The 16,705-nt window shown below is 43.3% G+C and overlaps 1 long non-coding RNA gene across 1 annotated transcript in view; it reads right to left on the reverse strand.

The window, feature by feature from the left end:
- Nucleotides 1–3,937: 3,937 nt before the first annotated feature.
- The window catches only part of LOC111247719 (uncharacterized), a 29,317-nt gene continuing 16,549 nt past the window's right edge, over nt 3,938–16,705 (reverse strand). Inside the window, exons 3-4 of the long non-coding RNA XR_002672236.2 lie at nt 9,507–9,614; nt 3,938–4,070 (exon numbers count right to left, since the gene is read on the reverse strand). This is a non-coding gene — a long non-coding RNA (uncharacterized LOC111247719). The remainder of the gene's footprint in view (nt 4,071–9,506; nt 9,615–16,705) is intronic.

Below are 16,705 nucleotides of genomic sequence, written 5' to 3' on the forward strand. Positions count from 1 at the left end.
AATAACAAATATGTAAATGTCCATTTTTTTTTGTCTCATAGTCGGCTAGTCATCCGATACGGATGTCATAAGTTGTCAGGGAACAAACTTACTTCTTTAGTTGATTATTGGGATTCGGCCGAGACTTCGCCTACTGGCCGTATTGCTTGCTTTCTCGCTTTTTAGAACTGTACTTCATAATGACTGGGGAGTCTCTTCAAACGGCTTCACTACCCCCGCCCGGGCACAGAGGCCATGGATACGGAAGTGGAGCGGCATTTCTTCAATTTACGATATCGGCAACAGCCATCCTCCAGCCTACCCGAGAGCTCGACCGACTGATACCGATCGACCAATTGCGAGAGTGCTGAGCAAAACTGAAGAGGCTTCACGGAAAGGAAGGGCGTTGAACGTCTGCCGAAACTGAGTCTGCGCATGTTTGTGTACGATGTATGTGTGCGTGTGTGCAGGCATGCGTGCGTGTACGTGTGAGGCCGAAGGAGAAACGAGGAACAGATACTGCAAACGAGGCAAAAAGCAAAACCCATATTTGAAGATGTGTACTGCGAGAAAACACAACGACGTGCCCAGAAGCGAAGTGAAGCTCAAGAGGTAAACAGAAATTGCAGATACTGCTACATATAAATATGGAATCTCCATTGTACCATTGCTCTATGTGCGGACGCTAGATACTTATGTTTAGAAGCAACAGAACAAAACTTTCAGAGATTAATTTTCCGATGGACTTAATAGTACGCATGTTCCAGTTCGGGCCAGTCGAAGGTCTGATTTACAATAAGCAGTACCAAAGTTTCCCATCAGTAAATAATAAGGCATCTTAGGATCAAGGGGTAATAGGATCAAGGGCGCCGAATGACCTAAAAAGGACAGCGCAGGTAAGCTAGCTTTTAAAAACATTGGACGACTGCAAAAAACTCGAGTTCCTAGAACAGAAAATCCAGATAGTAATAATGTCTTCTTAATTATGAAACAACAACCGTTTGTCCTTGATCGCCTATTGAATAGCAGAAACGAAAATCTCGCCATGCAAAGGCAGTATTGTCATTACTCGCCAATACCTGTATGCTTATTATTCGCGACAAAAATCGTGTCTTTTCAGGTAGACAGCCTATTGCATTAGGCCCTAATTTGCAGTTGTCAGGAATATTTGCCGTACCAATAATTTCAAACAACAGACAGTCACTGTATTCAGCATCATGCCAGCCAGCCCGCTCTGTTCCTGTCGGATTGGCTGTCTTATCGGTCTGTCTGATGCGTCACTTTTCAATGAGTTTTTGAAGTTGCATCTGTAGGAGTTGCACCATCAGCGGCAACGATGATCCAACCTAGGCTACGCATAGTGCCCAAGGCACCGAGGAAAATCGGACCGCTCGTCAAAGGCTCTAGTGTATTGTCGACTAAGATAGGGGGACACCCCTGCGTCAGTGTATCTTCGTAGCATCATCATAAGCTCCGCATGCTTTCTCGCGCTGGCTCTGCGATAACGCGGAGAAGGAGCATTAGAAACATAGAAGCGGAGATGTAGACAAACCCATTTAGGGGGATAGTTGTTTGAGCAGGGGAAGACCCGCTGTCGGCCTATGAACACGACTTGACCCTACAAACGGGCGATACCAAGCGACTTCATTGTCAAAAGGGGGAAGACAGCTTATTTGGTGCCGGGAACGAAGAGCTGAAGGCGACTGACGAAAATGGGGGGAACAAGTAACAGACGAAGGTGTAGAGGACTGAAACGAGGAAGTCATCACTGCTGCCATCGCCGTTGTCAGTCTGAGCTCGTTGGCCGAGCTGTGTTCCAGGAACTTCACGGCCCAAAAGTGTCTGAGGGGCAGATAAAATGAAGAAAAGCGGCGTAAGAGAATAAACGAAAGCTAAGCTGGCTAGCGTAGGGAGTGTATGAAAACGAACGCAATCGCGGCGGCATTCGCTGGTCCGATGCTATCCGGCGCGAGGACGAGGTCGAAAATGATCATTGTAAATCTGCCGCTGCTGATAATGCTGGTAGTGATGAGAAATATGCGTTTGTTATGGCACTCTGTGTTAGTGCTGTCGTTGCCATTGCTCGCGCTGATGATGCTGCTGGAACAATGATATCGAGACAACGAAAGGCCGCGAGGACGGTGATGATAGCCAGTAGCTAAGTCATCGCCAGAGGCGTTTGCAGACTGTAGACCTCTTTGATACTGCTGCACAAAGGTTGTTCTGTAACTTGTATGCATGAAGCATAGTTTTCTGTTAGTCACAGCTTAAGTGCGGCGTTTTGGTCGGGGCCCTGGCGTTCAGGTATAGAGACGGTAAATACCGCTGTATTAACACCATATTTACGAGAAGCTCTATGGAGGTAAAGTCTGACAATGCTGTGATTAGTGGAACGAAGGCATCTAATTGTGATGAGATTGAATTCAATTAACGGCCTCGTGGTAATGGCGGTTATTGATCTAAGCGATGTTGCACAGGAGGGAGAGGCGTTCCAGGTCAATTACGTTTCAGTGCTTTAACTGTAGGTGTACACATGATACGATTCGATTGATAGTAGTAGTAATAAGCGAATGCATTTATAATTCAATACACCCCTTATTAAGAACACGTACGCACCCCACCTGTGCGCTACTTTCTACCCATATGTCTGGGCCTTTGTATCCGTCGGCCGTCAAATCATTTAGATCGAACTCAGAGCGAAATCGATCTAGGATCAGTGTGGTGTCTACTGACAGGAGCTCGCTAAAAAGGAGAATAAGAAGGATGTAATTGAATTTTCTATGCGTCGAAACGAGGCCGCGTACCACGATATGTGGCAGTCTGGATTGCATGAGAGAAGGCAAGAAGCGAAGTGATTTTTGCTGTCCATATAATGGCAACGATGTCATCGGTGAGATGGGGCTTGCTGGCCGGGGCTTGCGAAAAATGGCAAGGCAAATATCGAATTCGCTAGACGCTGACAAGTATTGAGCGCTCCACTGTAATACAACTGTTGTAATATACGGTGCCGGCAAAAAGTACTGCATGGGGCAACCGCGCCGTAAAGGCAATAATATAAGATTATGCTTGCTACTACAAATTGTCAACTGTTTGAGACTATGAGCGAGGCCTAGTTGTGAGACTGAAGTCAGAGGAATAAACAGGGCAAAAGGAGTCTCAAAGATTTGAAATGGCATACTGCATTATGTCTCAGGGTATTAGCAATCCTGACCGCAAAATAGCGGCTGCAGGATATTTCTGAGACGTTTTTCCGACAATAATTTTTAACTGTAGCTGTTCTCCTGTTCTAGCATTCATCCTATACCATACGCTTATTCGAAATGAATTGAAATTATATGCCAATAAACTTTCTCAACATGCAAGCAATGGCCAAATTTTTAGTTGACCTATATCCAATTTTCATGGAACGGTCGTTTTTTCAGGGATCTATTCACTCTTCATATAATAAGGCACCGTATCTGATCAAAGCGATCCCTACGTATTAAACTACCCTGTATTACTATTTTCGCGATATGTTGTTATGATATGATGAACTATGCTATTTTACACATGGGCATATACATCCTCTCTTCACATATATAGATTATTTTTATCAATAACTAATAAATAAGTAAAAGTAGTCACTCAAGCTCATGTCATATCAGATCATTTCAAAGTCTTCGATCTTTTATTTTGATAGGCTCTTTTGGTTGCTTTTTCTTTATGTATGTATGAACTTCAATTTTTTTTCCTAGTGATCGAATGCATCTGTACTATCAAAGAAACGACCCGCTATCACGGCTCAAGATTCGCCGAGCCGCGATGACCTTGGTCGCGTAGAGGTTCCGGGAACAGTTCGCAGTTACTTCTCTGTCCGTGTCGTTTTTCTGCTTTTCGGCGGTAGATTTCCTGATCTCGCTTTAGCTGATCCGATATTTCGTCGTTTTTTTTGTCTTCTTCCAGCGGACGCCCGTGCTGAAGCAGAAGCTGAATCGACGGTCAGTCGCATCCTCTCACGAAGACGATGGGGACTGTTGTGATTCGCCGGATGAACGCCGCCAGTGAAGCACTTAATGGAATCGATCGCAGACGAGTAGGACGAAACCTGTCAGCTGTATGTACACATACGTAAGATGAGAGCACAGCGATTGCTCAACCTGGTTCTTCGAAGCAGACTTTTTGTTATAAAAACTGCTAGCAATTGGGTAGTACGAAGCGACAACAGCGTTGAAAGAGATAGAGCAATAAAACTGTTCTGTAGCAGGCTTTCGTAAACGCTTAGCGGTAAGGACAGGGTTTGATGAGCGGCCTACGAACTAAGCAGATTGTTTGAAATTAAAATAATTTCAAGTGGTAGAATTTGTTGAAAATAGCGGACAGCGTTAACTTTGGTCTAACAATTTGGCGAGCGTTCTTCAGTTATATTTTTTTTTAGATTTTACACTGTAAAGTCTTCATACTGCGCGGGCAAATGTACACACATAGAACATGGAGCCAATGGCCTGATAAGGCCATAATTCGTCCGGGAATAAGTCAAGGTCAGGTATTGTCCTCTCGTAAAGAAGAGCCTGCAGCCATAACTTGAACCGTTTTTTCAACAGGATCTTCCCAATTAAAATTATACCTTTCTGAACGGAATCTCCATATGATAGTGTGCTTGTTCGGTAGAGCGTTCGTGTTTCACTCTGTGTTGGTGAATGTCTGTTTACCGGTGAAAGAGACTGGCGCAGGTCTACTCGTCGTTCAATGGCTACATGCCGCTGACCTGAGTCCACAGGTATCTGTCCCTGAGGCGCGTCTAGCGTCACATCCCACTGACCTACATTTTCTGTTGACAACCGTGCGTTAAATGAATGTTTCGAACTGAAAGGTGGGAACATTTTCAACGAGACAGCCTCCACTGAGACAGACAGCCTGTTATACTAGAAGAACCAAAACTAACGGGTTCGGACTATGACAAAAAGGTTTTTCGAAACAAGGCCCTCGTCCTATTCAGACGGCTCTACATTGTGATAATAGCAGACACCTAAGTAAACCGGTTACGATCTTAAGCTCTAATGATTACGATTCTCATCAGCTTTTCTAAATGTTTGTATAAAATAGGTTTTCAACTGAGCAGGTGTAATCTGGCTTTAACGGACAAAGGCAATTGCAGCATTCATTTAATATGACGCATATGAACGAGGTCCATGTGGGATGTATTGATTGCGTAACAGCAGCAAGAAAAAACATAGAAAGAATGGAAATCGAACGGATAGCCTGTCAGTTAGTAAAAGGCTATTTAGATGCGCGCACTCAGACCAGAGTATACGCGAATTTACATCTTAGGTTATCTAACGTAGAAAGGCTATCTCGATACTAGACTGTTTCTAAACATAGTATGAATTTTCTTCTATTCTTAGATATATGCATTTCTTTTGCACCCTATGCATAGAATGTATCATTTCAGAAGTGCGTACACCGCTTAGCCGGATAGATACACGTATGTCACGTATTTTACATGTGGGTACATTTGCTTCAAGTTCTGACTAGAGTACATTTAGTGTGGGGGAAATTCTTGTACTCTGGTTGTAGGCAAGATCCAATTAGTAAATATGAAGCACTATTCATTCGTATGAAGTCCACAAACGTTCTGCAGCATGTTCTCTATCGCACCGATATTTAGAGATTATTCGTTAAATTTTTTTAGAAAAAAGTCCTAGGAATACGACATTTTTGTTACTAAAAATTAAGACATTGAGCAACTATAGCAAACTACACCGACTGTGGGCCAGCGATCGTTGTAAAAGGGGACGTTTGCATCGATGCAGAAAGAGTCGGTCGCCAAAACGAATAGCGTCGTCTTTGTTGTCTAGCGAGGAAGCATGGAGATATCACAAAAGCTCTTTAGGTGGAAGAAGCAGTAAAGAAACGATGGCAAAGAAAGGACGTGACTTCAGGAGAAAACGAAAGTGTTGATCAGAACACAGAGTGTTCGTCTTCGTCGGCGGTACTCGCGATAATGCTAAATGGTGAATTCGGCCGGACCGCTAGGAGGTGGGCGAGCCTAAGAAAAGACATTAGGGCAAACCGGCAGGAGGTCCAGCAGAGCTAGAAGTGAGGAATATGCCAGCAGGAGGAGGAGGAGGAGGAGGATTATGACCAAAGAAGTTTGGGCCAGGGGCTAAAAAACGCAGCACGGATGACGATTGATGTCAACACTTTATGATTCCTGGAAGCCAATTTTGGGTAATACTAGCGCTGCGACATACATACATACATACATACGCGTGCTTAGACACCACGCTGACAGAGAAGAAGGCCTTACCGAGACTTCTACGCACGTCCAATATGCAACGGCGTCGACTCTTATGCTGCTTTTGCCCAGTTTACTGCCTGCCCCGTTTTTGCTGCTTAGAGCTTTACGCGGTGGAGGCTTAGGCGGGTAATTGGCGACCCAATGTCATTTGTGTCCCGTCACTTAGTATCGTCATCTATGCCCGCAGAAGCGCGTCTTGCACACGATGGTTGTGGCTGTACCGTGGCGGAGGGCGCACCAGCTCTATGTGGTGGTTGTTTGCTCACAAGGCAATAGTCATGATGGCTATTTCCTCACAAAGAACAGAAAAGTTTTCCATCTGTTTGCAAACGATATTTCTCGCCCTCCTGTAGGCGACATAGAAATGAACGAGTTTAGCGTCTGCTGAGAAAGGAAAGCCAAACGAACAGACGAGGGTAGACAAAAAGAGAGAAGGTGCCCATGAATGAGCGAATGTTCCTATTGTTTAGATAACTCTGAAAAAGATATGGGCATATGAATATTATAACGAATTTTGCTACTATCTAAAATACAACAGACACGGGGGTATGACAGTTAAACGCTGCATCAAGGCTACATCTGTGTTACTACTGCGATCAGGTCAAACGATGAGAGATGTTATGTCGATTAAGTTAGATATAATCAAACAAAATGCTACAGTGCTATGATATATTTACGCTAATATTTTGAGAGTTCTTAGATCGATTGTTAATTCAGTAGAATTCCTGAATACTGAACATAAATGTATGAAGATCAAGGTTCATAAGGTCTTTATGAGTGTCCTACCAGTGGAAATTATACTTATAGAAATAATCATTTGTAATCCGGAGTCGGAAGGTTCTTGGGGCAACATTGTTGCGATAGGGTGATGCTGCACCGTATTCATCCATTTAGAACGTACGGCTTTAGCTCGCGAAAGCCTTGCGTTTTGAAGTATCTGTAGCTACGCTGCAATATCTGCGTGCACCCGAAGCCATCATCTGACCATTTCCAGCTATAAGCAGTCTGCCTTCACGCGTATATATCACTTATTATTGAGTATCATTTATTGTAGAACATCCTTCGAAGGTCTCTTTCCTCATCCTTTGCCGACAAAGTAGAACACTCTGCCATTAGCTTAATTTTCGGCTAGAATATTGGCTCGAGAGCACTGAAAGCGGCCTATTAAAAATATTCGTATGTGCGGCACCTTCGCGTCTTTTAGGCATCTTTCGACCTTTATATCTAATATGTCAAATATATATAGACCTCTTACGTAGATTGATGAGTCGCTTATGTTGTATGTCACTGTCACAAAGCGTCGAATGCCCGACTAGCTGAGTTACGTTCTAATATAAGGCAGGTAGTAACGACGTTTGGTTGATGATGCTGAGGAAAGCGTCACTTGTATTTCTGCTGCGCCTATGAGACCCAAACAAATCCCAGCCCTAAGATTTGTGAATATTTTCTTAAGACGCCGTACATTGATATATGACGAAAATGTTTTCATTCAAGAAGTTTAGGGTGGTGGGCAAATGCTTTACTTAGGTCTAATATGTGGTAAACGATAAGATGTTTTCGTCACTTGTACAGGCAAAAGAAAGAAAGGGTTGGCCTTTATTTAATTTAATGCGCGCTGTTACAGACACAAACTAACAGCCTTTTCGTCAGAATCTAGAAATTTAGAGCTAAACCTGTATTCAAAGGAGTTAAGAAAATCCTTCAATAATGAATAATGATCATCCATCTCATCGAAAGTTACCGCATCGCGAAGTAGGATATTACAGGTTATTAGTGCCCTTTAGTTGAGCCTATGATACTTCGCCTGAGAATAACGATGTGAATCGATTTCAGTTTGTTATGATAAATTCAACATTATTTGACTACTTTACACAGTGCCGTAAACGCTGCAAGACGCCATGCTTATCCGGCCCTGTGGACCCGTGGTCCAAGGAAGAGACCCAGCCAGTTTGAGGAAAGCCGCGTATCAGCTGGAGGAAAAATAAAAATAAGAGAGCGAAGAAAAATAAAAACAAAATATGACCACCCGAAACTTAATACGAGAGAGCACTCAGTGCGATCGAAAAAAAAAAGGCTGCTGCTTATGACGATTGTATCTACATGGCCATAGGCCCCTCCTGTCGTCTAGCTCATAGCCTCGTTCGACATCCCTCGAGCTTTGCCAGCAGTGCGTTTCGACTGCAACCAACGCTTTTTCTACCAGCTAGTCTGACAGGAACAATGCTTTGGCGGTCACAGATTGCACACAAACACATCTGAAGAAACCAGCGACGGACGGATGACTGAAAGCTTACTCTATCATATTATCAATAGTAGAATTATTTCATTCTACTAATAGCATGTACGCTATCGGCTGTGTGAGATGCGATGATGTATTAGACATTCTCTAGTAACGCATAATAACACCTACAAACACGCTGGGAATATGCCTCGTCACAACCTGGTGCTTCATATGGCTGGATAGCAATTTAACAAGCTGCAATCTTGAAAGCTGAACTCTCGCGGTATAGCGTAAAATATAAGATAGATGTTCATTTTATATCTACGGAGAGAGAGAGAGAGAGAGAGAGAGAGAGAGAGAGAGAGAGAGAGAGATTTATACACTAGTCTCAGCCCAGTGACGGATACTAGCAGCACGCGTCGTTGGTAAATGCAGGTTGCAGGATGCTGTCTTTAGCGAGACTTCAGGTAAGACGTTTAGCGCACAGCACTACTGTTCAAACCTGTGCCTTCGCTTGCCCTCGTTTGACATCCGCCAGTGAATTCGAAATCTCTAAGGAACGCCGAACCCGCCAGGAGGTCAAGAGATTAAGAGCTCGAGGGTTGGGAATGATGGCAGCGGGGGGGGATGAAGCAAGGGAATTGCGGCAGCAGCGGCTTGCTTAACAGTACGCGGCTGCCGCAATTCCCTCGCTTCCCAAAGCGGCACCGAAACACAACGGAACGCCTTGACAGAGCTCCTTCAAGCGACCGTTCTAATGGGCGAAGTGGAACGGGTTGAAATGAAAGGATCCAAGTGACGGGTTAGTCAAAGCGGAGCAAAACAAGCGGCATCAACCGCACAGCAGTTAACATATAGGAAAGTTTGTGAAAAAATATTAAGATAGAATAAAGGTGCGCCATGAAACATGATGGAAATCAGCATTGCAGAAGATGAAGAACGTCGGCCTAAGCCGCATAGGCAGCCGACAGTAAAGAGAGGTTGCATCGTCCTTAGCTTGTACGCACTTCGCACTTCCTTCCTACTTACGGTGAGCAATGTTTCTGGAGTTAGGCACGCGTGCCTCTGCTGGAAAACAGGTGAGCAGTATACGCCGACATCGTTTGCTTTTACCGCTATCTATCCTTTGTAGCAGTTCTAACAGCAAGAAGAAAGTTTATTAGATTTAGACGGCAAGCGACATATATATGAAACAATAGTGAGTTTGTTTTGAATAGCGGAATCTGATTTTATGGAGAGCTTAATATGTAATGAAAATAGCAATTATAATAGGATTCGCGTATATATATATATATATATTATTTATGATAATTAAAAGAAGTACCGTAGATACGTTTCGCCAGAAGCGAACAAATCAAACCCCGAACTATTCAGAGATTAGTTTACATTGGTCAAGTCTGTTGCTGCTAACGCTAAATTTGAAAGAAATCGTCATCACGCCATATGGGCTACTTTAGCTAATTAAGAATGATAACTTAAAGGAACTTGAACTGAATAATGCCAAACCGCTGCTATACGAAACTGTAATCATTCCCCTTTAACGTAAGTAATAACAGCGGCGTAAATATTCGTATCCACCATATTGGTATTATGGCCATCAACAAGATTTCAAGGAAAGTTGTTTCCATTGCACAAAACGTCAACGATTCTCTAATGTGGTAAGGTGCAGTCCGACGCTGTATCGTGTTAAGTTCAGGTGATTTCTTAGTTAAAAGTAACACGAAAACTACGTCAAAGTTACATATCCTTTGAATTCAGAGCACTAGAGTTTTTCGTAAAATATCGCCTGTTTCCCGTTATCGTCGAACGTATAACGAAGCACGATTCGAGAACAGATTAGTCGGTTTCATTCATTTCCCTTTTTTGAAGTAGAATCTTTAGCCGATAATGATGGTCGGGCTTGGCCATTTGAGGCGTAGCTTACCCCTGGATAAAGCAATTCGTAATTTGCTTTTTCAATCACCCACCGTTGTCTTGCGGCGTACCTTTATTTCTCTCTAAAACCATTCTCGATTCGAACTAATTGCCCTGCGGTACAGCAGTTGTACAATGTAGATTTTAATCAAAGCTCAAAAATCGCGTGGCTGAGTTTACACATATTCCAAGTAAACCGGTAGCCGCACAGGCTGAATCGGTGAAGCGCCTGGCTAACGAACAGGGATCCAACAATTAAACCACCCTAAAACCATTATCTTTGCTATTGGCTTTTTAAAACGGCCGTTATGAAGACAAAATTTCGTCATTATGAAGCCTTGAACAACAATTACCCCAGCCAACTTTAGCCGCTATAGCCGGCAACCTGCTACGCTCAGAGAGCCACTGCCTATTCTAGGACATTTATATGCTCAGTTTGCTGGTTGGCTGGCTAACTCACTACCGCCTTAGCTCGTTGAAGGCAGGAGCAGCCCGGACCTCAGCCAACGATCTCTCGGACGTCAAATTCATCGAAGAAATGACTCAACCGGTACTCGCTTGAAATTCGATCATTATATTTTTACGAAACGTCACACAAATGCATTTTCAAATGTCGTGCAAGTAACGAGTAAACCCAAACTCAAAGATATATATCGTCAATAGATTTTCTAAGGTCAAAATAACGTTATGACCAAGAGGTTCAAGCAACTGATACGGAGGGGTTTACACTATCAGGTCAGTGATTCAATTTCAAGTACCAACCAAACGCCTCCATAAACTCTTCCAAGTTTTCCGGCTGTAATTTGTCTTCCATAATTAATGAATTTTTCCGTAAGTTCCATAGGTAATGAATATCCTCATCTCGGTTAGAAACATACCTCTACTAGGCAAATGTGTTCAAAAATGTAATCGGCTACTGCATGACTCTGAAGTAAGCTAAAGATACAATAAAAGTAAGTAAAACGATCGAGTGCTATAGTCATAACACGCGAAGATAACAATGAACTCTATTTTTTGCTCATAGCGTCAGCACGGACGACATACCTATCGCCACAGACGACAGATCATTGACCGACGCTTACGGAAGCGCTTAGGTAAAGTTCAGCTGTTACAGATGCGGCGTGCAATAGCGTAAGAAGGACGACGTGCATTTGTCATCCATCTTTGAGTGCAACATATCCTTTTTGTCATATACGGTACAGTACCTCGTAAACGAAAAAGGGACAGGCCAGCATCGATTCGCAGAGAAAAGAAAGTCGTTGTAGCATTTGACTCGTCGTTTAGTGAACTTTCATGGTTTAATTAAGTTGTACTCCTAGTGCATTGAAATATGCTAACAAGTTACAGAAACGTAATTATCACGTATAGAATAGTTAGGAGGGGCTCTCTTCCGTAAGATGTGGCAAAGCAGCCCATACCTTATGCATCTCTCTATCTAGTCTCAATCACCAATTAAAGCGTCTATTTAATGTAGCCTTACGCGTGATGCTCTCCGTTGAGCCTCGGTGTCTAATTGCCTGCGGCGACGTGTCTTTTAAGGCCTACCTATCCTTCGACTTTACGCACCTAGCAGGACAATGCTTCTACTGAAAGTTAAAGATAAAGGCGAAGATCGTTCAATATGTAATTAACAAGCTTGCTAATTTCCTGCGTTCACCCTGATATTGAACCATGACATACATGGCGATGTTTACCAGGCTGATTTTAACATCGACTTTTATGTTGTGCCTTGATAGAGGCGCCTGTTTCACTGGTAGACGAACTAAGAGCGTTTCGAAACCGCTGACTGGATTGGAACAGCGTCATTTTTGTCCACGGCTAACATATGCTTTAAGTGTTTCATTTGCTAGAACCACGATCTTCTCATCGAGCATGTCAGATATGATTGCCATTGGTACGGGTACAAGAGCCGTTGTGCGAAAATCGAATAGCGCCAACCTTTTTACCTGTTTGATATGTTATACCATTTGTTGTCTTTAAATGTTATACCTGAATGGTCTGCTTTAAAGATAAATATCAAACTTACCTAAAAGCAACATAGTCCAAGTTCTGCAATGATTACAACAACGCCCCATTCTCAACTGATGTCAAGTCATCTGTCAAACATATCTACCTTCAGATTTGAAAATTTCTTCAGGCACATTTCTTCTAATTGACAAACTTACCAGCTGATTACATTGTAGTAAGCGTGTGCGTCTGCTTGACATTTCAGCCTTTGCCGAGAACGAATATATAAAAGCACGGAAACCTACCTAGTAGAATCTGACCCAGTAGGATTGCTATGGCGCTGCATAATAAGTACGCATCAGCGTATATTTATATAGACTCATTCAGACACATAAACGCACCGTTTACAAGTACCAGACCAGACAGCCTGGGCATTCGTTCCCTACCGCGTTACATCACAGAGCAAATGCAACTGGCTCCGCTTGCCCGGGGCACAGAACAATACCACAGTGCAGCGGGGCGCATGGAACGATCGATCGAACTAGTGGACTAGCAAACCGTTTTATAGATCGCCTTAACGTTCTCGCCAAGTTAGGCCGTCTCTTCTCGTTCCCAAAAACCGAAGAAACCGACCTCAAATGAAGCTAAGCAGATTCGCGCACTACTGTGTGCTCAACGGACAAGCTAAATCCACACTGGGTAACGTATGGGTAGTTGGCTAATTAGACAATGAACGTACGGATGTTCGGGCGAGCTGCATCGCAGCGTCCGCATGCTTTACGCCTTGGTCCTGTGGACATCCTCTGTTACTGAAGTTTGTAGCTCAAGGCGGGCAGCAGAGTTCGTTAAGACGAACGCGCATCAGACATCAGAAGGTGCCACCCGGCAAGATTCAACGAGGAAAGACATTGAAGTCAGGGAGAAAAGGGCGCTTACTGATGACGGAGTCTACGAATACTTTACAGCCCTCGCCCAACGGTCGCTCGTAGATGTTGTCGAAAGGTCCGTCATTTAGCTTTAAGACGAAGTCTGGATAAGTGGAAATTGTAATACACTAACTATAGAAACTAGTAGTGGTACATCGTATAATATACTAAAAACATAGTAAATGTTAGGCGGGCGAGAGGCCATTGATATGTTATGTGAGATGAGCTCTACTTTATCTGTCACCCTCACTAACCGACCGAGTTTTCTGACATACTACACAACCTGTTTAGCGCGTTAGATAGTTGGTCATTCGCTCAGGTCGTATTGAAAAGGGTTTTTCTTCACGTTTCTTTTTTGCCTACGGCTCCGCTTGGTTTGCCTAGAGAGGTTCTACAGTACGTCTCCTCCCTTTTCGACCTCAGCGTAGACATCGGTGGCGCGAAACCACTGTGGCCTGACAACTAACGGTCGACGTGAGAAGAAAACGTAAGACTGAATACGTAAAAGCCAGAAAAAAAACTATTGAACAAGACACACACATCGGGTGGGCCTACGAAATCGTTTTCTTAACACGTTTGGCCTTTTGACCGATACCTACAAGGAGACAAAGTACTTCTGCTGAAGGAAAAACGAAAAGAAGGAAAGGGCCGAAACGTTCAGACGATTGGACCACAATAGTAGCATGTAAGCAGAACAGCAGCAATGTACACAAGCTTTAATACCAGCCCATACTCAAACAGACAGCAAAGATCCCCGGGTATTCAGGCCGGTAAACCTCCACCGCAGCTCTTATTTAGCAATATCGCATGAACTGGAGGTCATGAAAAAAGTTAGGCGTATTTCCACTAAACACCGCCTATATAATTAGCTAGCATGAACACGTACTCCATTACATAAAGTAGCATAAAGGTGTGATCTTTTTATTCGCTAGTTTATACTTTCATTCTTGTCTCTCCATAATATCGTTTTCAACTGAGGTTGATATAGAATAGGTCTACAGCTTTCACGCCCTTGTCCTTAGCTTTTAGGCCCTCTGCTTTACTAGCACACTCGATAGTCGGCTTAGGTTAAGTTAGACTACTTTAAGGATCAGAGGAGTTACGCAGGACTGCATTACTTTAAGGATTTGTGGATTGGTTACTACGATTATAGCTGATGCTGTTTTTGCTGTAACTGCTTCGGGTTCCCCAAGAGCCTTGTCATGATAACAAAATTCGCTCATCTACGTGCAGACGTCTGCGTGGGGGGGGAGAGGCAACGTTCAGCTATGTCTCAGACTTTGACTCTAGGTCCACGCTACTTCGAGCATTACTCATCGTTTCTGTTCGACGTCGATATGCTTAGAAGCCGTGGAGTCAACCAAGTTGTCTATCGCTAGTTTTGCCGATCAACTCCTGCTGGGCAAACTTGCCCATGGCCTACCTTGTCGGCTCGAGAGAGATCCAGTTGCCCCGATTTTTTTGTGATACGACTACTTATATAGCTGACACTTTATGCAGGCCACCTAATTAGTGGCCCACCCATTCCCTGCCTACTGCTGGTCTTCGCCACAGCATCACTTTGTTTCGTGCTTACAATACAGTTATTAACAGCGAAGGCACTCCTACTCAACTCCTACAAGGTATGTGCTACAAGGTCGCAAGAAGTGACTTTGTGAGCGTGCACATGTTTGCGTGGGAGTTTCCAACAGGATGCCGCTTTGCAAGGTCAGCTCCCACTGAGAATGCGTCTACCAGTTGTTCCATTACAATGCAATGAACGGAATATCGCTCATCTGACGCACTTGTCCAAGCTAGCACTGCAACATATGGTAGAACTTATTGGCAATAGTTACTTTGTGTGCATACCTATTACGAATAGATATTTCTAAATGCGTCGTTTGTGGCTTACTTTATTCGAATCAAAGCTTTTGAGCTGAATATCTCTTTTTAAAAAATTACATGGTCACTGGACTTTCTAATGATTTTTCGTAATAATAACCTCTTTGTCACGATTCCGGCTGCGTGTCATATTGGCACGGTAGCAATAGGTGTGAGGCATTTAGTAACTTGCCAGACTGTGGCAATGAGAGTCTGGTTGGTTGGTTAGTTGGTTGATAAATATCGCGCGTGACGTTATATTTGCAGCTGTAATAGAATAATTCGCTGAGTACAAGACATGATTCCGTGTGTCTTTTTTGGGACCCGCCGTCTGATGAGGCCTCGTAGTCAAAGGATGAATAGCGCTTGCAGGATGACACAGATGAACGCTATACTCACTGTGCATACAGAATTTGCTTTTCGAGGATAAATCCAAATGAAAAAAAAACTAATCAAATATTATAGGTTTGTTGCAACCTGCTATCTATATAATGGAATTTAGAGCTTCTTACTTGCGACTGGGTTTTCTACATCTATCTCTACGCAATATATTAGTCTACAATTTCTCATTTAAATAATTTTAATATAGTGAATAGTTTTTATTGTTAAGATCCCGTTTTCGATATAGAAAAATAGTAGGAACAGTAATTAATGGATATCATTGACTTCGGGAACTTATCAACGGAAAGGAACAACCATTATGTATTTATCCGGGTGTCTGCTGTTCACTGTTCGATTTATTCAGTATGGATCTTTGTAGAGATAGGCACAACGTGGCCTCTTATCAGTCTGGTAGACAACGGTCAATGCTGCAAGTTACCAAAAACAAAATTTTCGATAATTGCTCATATCTAGATAATTAAATAGCTAATTAAGAAAAAGTTGACAAAGGCCAACTATTTCGTCCCCCGGATAGCCTAAACTGAGAAAATCAAAATAACGGGATTATATGTCATAAAGACTAAAAAATCGACATTTTTTCCAAGTTGATTTTTTTCTCTTTAATACCACCAGATGAGCCTGAAAAAAGCACTAAGTTGCTGTTTTTATACACGTATCAAAATAGATAAGCATTTTGCAGTACTTTTCCTCAAATAACTATAAACAAACTAGGTACTGACATTTTTTTCTCATTTGAACCTTTCATCTTGGGTGTAAAAGAAAAGCCCTTAGTTCAGCAGCATGATGTCTACGCAACGTCAACATACATACTGGACCCAGAGCTAAACCTAAAGAGGCTAGCCTGCCTTTGCGTTTGACATAGAGCTAAACCCACGACAAATGAGGAGGAGGGTATTTCCGTCACTCTCTCACACACCCCACTCCCCACCCAGTAAGCACCAGGAATGCGTCCTTTCCTCGTACGCTTCGCCTGGCACGTGAGTCAGCCTTAGGCGTTGGTTGTTAGGCTGGGATCGGAATGAGTGAGAAAGGCCCGAGTGATTTTGCTGACGCAATGGTGCGTCACCGCCCAAAGAGGTAGTGGTGCTGACAGCGGGTCGAATACGTACGTTCTGACAGAAAGAGCACGGGGTGGAGAAAGGGTAGAGAATCCGATGGCGATATATGGGTGGTTGGGTA

This window comes from Varroa destructor, unplaced genomic scaffold (assembly GCF_002443255.2).
Source record: "Varroa destructor unplaced genomic scaffold, Vdes_3.0 BEIS01000003.1, whole genome shotgun sequence".
In the NCBI taxonomy this organism is placed as follows: Eukaryota; Metazoa; Arthropoda; class Arachnida; order Mesostigmata; family Varroidae; genus Varroa; species Varroa destructor.